The sequence below is a fragment of the Grammomys surdaster genome, unplaced genomic scaffold, assembly GCF_004785775.1.
Source record: "Grammomys surdaster isolate TR1022 unplaced genomic scaffold, NIH_TR_1.0 144, whole genome shotgun sequence".
NCBI lineage: Eukaryota > Metazoa > Chordata > Mammalia > Rodentia > Muridae > Grammomys > Grammomys surdaster.
Window position 1 is genome coordinate 2,265,872 of NW_021604602.1, and position 5,728 is coordinate 2,271,599.

The window sequence follows — 5,728 nt, forward strand, 5'->3', positions numbered from 1 at the left end:
TAGAAGAGAGTACCTGACAACTGGTACTATTTGGTGTGCGTGGCTGGAAGTCGGCAATGGTGGCAGGTGGTATTATAAGCAATTGTGCTTGATGCAGGGTTCTCTGGAATCCGCTCATAGTGTGGAGTCATTTCCAAATGCCGGTCGCCACTCTGCATGCGGTGGCAGTGGCTAATATTTCTAAACATATTTCGGCTCCGTGACACTTTAATAGCGTATGATAACACTCGCCTCCCTTTCAGAAAAACGGATACTCTCATTTCTCTAAACACGGGGGCCCTTACTTCTAACCATTTCCATTTAAATGCAAATTTCAATCATGTCCACCTTTCTGTGTTCCAAGGCGGGCAAACGCACGGAAATGAGAGCAGCTTGAATCCAAATTTCAAGAGCCTGGGAACTGCTCCCAATGGGGGTCCTGGACAACTCTCAATGACTCTCTTTCTTGTCCCTCTCTGTTGCCGAGTTCTGTCTCAAAGGGGATATTTCACTTCTGTTAGGAGGAATGGCTAAGTCAGAAGGAAGGACAGCTTCTACGACAGGGCCAAAAGATAAAGGATCCAGAAGTAAGCCTGTCCCACTTCGATAGACCTTGGATTGCATACGTTATCCCAATCTCCCAAGGGCAGAACCCAGAACCACCTACTGAGCTCCACTGTCTGACAACTGCTCTACAGACTTCTTTTTTATGGGGAGAACATTCTTCTCAGTGCACACTTCTGGCACCTCGATCAAGTTTCCAGGGAACGAATGCATGCTGCCAGCCTAGCCGCTCCTCGTTGACTATAGATTACACTCAGGGCCGTAAGAAGGTAGCCTGCAGAAGAGCTTCTGCTCATAGGGCAAAGGGTCTGGAGTGGCCATGGAGCCACAGAATGGGATGAAAGATGAACAGACTAAACATTTAGGAGATGAGGGAAATAGACCTTTGTAACACTTCAGTGATACTGTCTAGACCCAGTGGTCGACACCACTGGAATTTGTATACGCTGAGTTGCAAAAGGATGGATGATGAAATTGCCTAGCTCTGTGGATTATGGGCAGGTCCCTTTCCTTGAATCTTAGTTTTTGCAACCACAGAGGTGAAAGAGCAGTCATGAAGCCTTGATGAGGATAAATGTATTCATGAAAGTGACCTCAAATAATACTGGTCCTACTAAGCACACATGTAAGTGGCCCGGAACAGTACTGGCCCTGCCAAGCACACAGGACATTCATGGGGATGCCGTGGTTGAGTGAGGTGTACATGGCCTGGCTCCCCTCCCATTATCTGCCCACCTCCAAGTCAATTTCTGTTTTCTGCAGGGAGTCACTTCAAGCTACAGGGCCTCTTTTTGGTGGGGGAGTGGAGAAGTTGAGGAGATGTCTCAGGGACCTGCATGTCTTAGGAGCAGAGAGGGCTTCAGGAAACCTCAGAGGAAGCAGCCTGTGGTGGAGGAAAATGGGAAAGGAACTTAGGAGTGACAAACTGTTGCTGGACATAAAACAAGTCTCATCAGAGTTTCACATGTTTCTGGGAAAATGTACGTCACCTCTTGGGTCTCTTAGTCTGCTTAAGAAAAGAACTGAAGACAAACCCCAAAGTATGCAAGCTTCAAATCTCCTCAGATGCCCAAAGGAGGGAGATAGAAAAGAGGAAGAGAGAAAGCAATGCCTTTTGAGGTAGGCATGGAGGTCATCCACATGGTAGACAAGCAACCGAATGATGGGGAGGGGGATTTGGAGGAGGAGTGTTAGGGGAACAATGTTGATAAAATGTGGAGAAGGAAAAGAAAAGTTATTCTGAGTACTGCAGATAAACAGGGAGACTTACAAGGCTGTGTGTGTGTGTGTGTGTGTGTGTGTGTGTGCATGTGTGTGTGAGCAATTGCACTCACTAGAGGGAGAGAATCCTGGGAAGGAAAAGTATTCTATCTCCTTAAAGGGATAATTATTCCTCCCGCTACTTTAGCAGGGCTCAATATGAGTCTGCCTTCCCAAGCAGTGATCCCTTGGCTAGGCAATTGGCTAACCAACTGGATTAACAATCTTGGTTAGCACAGATATTAGCTTTGCATCCAAGCCAGAAGCAATTTCCCATAGCAGTGTGGAAAGCTGCTATGACAGAACGGGACATGAAGTTAGGTCTCAGAGAGTTAGCCCTAAGAATCTACATGCTCTCACTACTGTGAATCGAGGTAGCTAATACCCCTTCCAAGCATGGAAAGGTGGGAAGTATCTGTCTCCATCCAGGATCTGCTGAGCGTTGCTTTGATGAAGGCTGAAAGTTTTCTGAAGGCCTTTTCTCATGGTTTGTTTTGACTGTAAAAATAAAAGGATCTAGAATCACCTAGAAGGCACACACCTGGTCATGCCTATGAGGAATTCTAGGCAACTCTAAATAGGAGTACCTCCATCCCATGGGGAGAGGTTTTGAACTAAATAAAAAGAAAAACTGATCTGAACATCAACGTTCTGCTTCTTGCCTGCCAATGTGATCAACCTTTCCACACTCCTTCTGTCATGAATCCCTCACCATGACAAACTTATGTCACTTTAAACTGCAAGCAAGAGTGAAACGTTCTTCAGACTGTTCACCCAACCTGTGATTCTTGCATAAGGAGCTTCTGGACTTGTGGTACACTATACTTTCAGTAATGACTACATGAAAGACTTTCTCTTTGATACAGGCAAAGGAACTATGTACTCATTTCCTGGGGTTCATGGGAATGTTAGGTTTGGTGAGCACACATATTTAGGGCAAAGAATCAGGGAGCTCACTGCTTTGGAGGCAGTAATAATTCATTAATAATTGTACATCCAGGTGTCCCTCAAGAGGGACTACACTCTCTACTGAGGACAAGACAGCGACAAAGGGAGGGATGCAAATTACACACGCACACACATATTCACACACACACGCACACACACACACATGCACACAAATATTGCAGAAAACGCCTCCTTCAGACATGGGAAGAAGAATGAGACCTGGAAATTACATGTTGGCAGAGGTAAATATAGGCATGGAGATTGGATGTTGGCAGAGGTGAGGGTAGACATGATTACATGTTGGCAGAACTGAGGACCAGGCAGGGCAGAGTGAAGTGCAGCTCTAGCCATGTGAAGTTCCTGCACTTTAGGAAGTCGCTCCTGCATGTGAAGTTTCTGCTCAGTTCTCTCTTAGCTTTGATGGAGAAGGGAGCTTGGGAGCATCTTGATTTTTTTCCTACGAAACGGAAATTTCCAAGTGTGGATCAGGATTATAAGAAGTAAAGATGAAAATGAATGTCAAAAAGAGAAAGAAAAGGAAAAAGAAAGGAAGGAAGAGAAGGAAAGAAGGAAGGAAAAAGAAAGGAAGGAAGAAAGGAAGGAAGGAAGAAGGAAGAAAGGAAGGAAGGAAGGAATAGAGGAAGGAAGAAAAGGAAGGAACAAAGGGAGGGAAGGAGGGAGGGAGGAAGAAAGAAAGGAAGGAAGGAAGAAGAAAGTCTTACAGAGTTTTGGTTATGCTGTAACTTCCTCAGAATATAACTAGCCAGGAACTGTGGTATATACTTCTGTATCTAATGGAGGAAAGAAACATGAGAGCCATCCTTTACCATGGAAGACAAGACATGGTAGAAATGTTAAGGTCTCCGAGAAGGAGCCATCTTGTCATTACTGGGAATGGCTTCACAGAGAAGATTCTAGATGAGCTGAACTCTAAAATGCAAGTAAGAACCAGCACAGGGTTGGTAGGGACACAGGAAGTCCTGTGCTGGCGTCATTTTCTTTTCTTCTTGGTGCAGTAGTTGCTATCTTTTGACTTACGTGTTTTCCAGTTGGTAAAGTGCTGGCCATGTAAGCATGAGAACCCAGGTTTGGGTTGCTAGCATTTACTTAAGAAGTCAGCCACAGCCACAGTGGTGCATGTTTCTAACCCCAAGAGATTAAAGGTGAGACAGGTGGTCTCTGGAGCTCACTGGACATCCATCCTAGCCAGTCATTGAGCTCTAGGTCCAGGAAGCCATCTTATCCCAGGGAGCAAAAAGTGGAGAGTGATTAAGAAAGACACCTCATATCAACCTTTGGTCCCCAAATTTACAAGTACACATGGCCCCTGTGCACAAAACGCACACAGGGACACAAATATCCATCACACAGATACATAAACAAGAATCAGTCAATCAGTCAGTCAGCCATCTATCAGTCAGACTCCATCCTGGAATTTTCAAGGAACAAACACATGCTTTGGGTCAGAGATTGGCCTGGGCTAGCCTGTGAGACCTTGTCTCTTCAGTACAACATCAGCAAGAACATCCATGGCAACCTGGGTCACAGAAGAAACATAAAATAGCCATCCAGCATCTCCTACTTCTCTCACACATTGAGATGCCTGTGAGGAGAGTCATTTTCCAAAGGCAAAACCAGTATCTGTAGCAGAAGGGGATGTGGACCCATGTCCAGCCTATTTCAGAGCTTGGTGCTAAAGTCTGAGCATCTAAGATGATCCATTAAGATCCACAAGGTAGCTTAGTGACCAATGTTTTAGAGAAACATCTGGCTGAGCCCTTGTGATGCCTAGCCAGATCAAGGTAGGCACTCAGATAATCAGCCTCTCCCAGCTCCAGCCCCAAAGCTCACAGCATAGTGTCTCTTTTGTAAGAGGCATACACTCAGGGAAGTAGCTGGGATTAGAAAGGATGCATCGTGTGACAGGTGACCCCAGACTTCCTCAGAGCAGGGCAGATTTACAGACTTGCCTAAGTGAGTTTAAGCCCCGGAAAGAAAGTAATATTCATCTGAAGCAGGTGTGTCCAAGGGACCTTTTTGTGAAGTCAGACTGAGGGCCCTGTCAAGAGTCCAGCTTGCCATCTAAGCCTCATCCCTGGTCAATGTGATCACAGGAGTCCTGGATAAGGAGACAGGAACCTGAGCCCCCTAGCAGATGTGTGGATCTGGATGGGAGAAATGCTTTGGATTAGTTACAGCCTAAGACACAGGTGGGGCTGTGGTGGTGATGGGCTCAGAGGCTGTGAAGTCTTGCTGGGGCTGGGGGTGGGGTCCTGGGATGAGCCTGAACTTTGCCTAGTGAGCCCTGGGATTCATCATTTCACATGTAACCGAGACAACTGGGGAGTGTCTGCGAGAGACAGCAGCCAGAAGGTGCATGAACTGTAGTTAAGTCCGAGGAACCTAGCATTCACAGGAAAACAACCAGAGCCAAAGTGAAACACAATCCCCTGGAGGTCATGGCTCCAGGGCCCGCATGTGCTTCTCAGGAGCAAGAAATGGATCTGTCTTAGAAATGAGAACAGTAGGGGTCAAAGCCACAAACTCAGTATGCACTGTCGCAGAACAACCACATGAAGGGTTAATGAGTAAGGGGGCCCAAGCTTCTCTGTCCTACCTCTCTTGTGACTCCTGGGGACCAGGAGCTCAGGAGCTCGTCTTTCTCTCTTTCTGACCCCTCCTTCCTTCTGTGCGCTATTTTCTGGCCTTCACCTCTCACTTAATTCAGGCTAGATGCCCCGCCATTTGACTTCAGGTTTACTGGTCCCTGTCACCTAACTCTTCTCCAGATCACCTGTCTTGCGCGGGTAGGAAACTTGCTCAAGTTTGGTTTGCTAGTTGCTTACGGTCTGTTTCCCCCTGACAGCTGCGATGTCAGGTTTTCCTCAGCAAGGAGTGTGAAGAGCCTGTTCGCTTCAGGGTTGCCAGCAGCCAGGATGGTCCCTAACCCGTTGCAGGTGCTCAGTAACACGGTCTA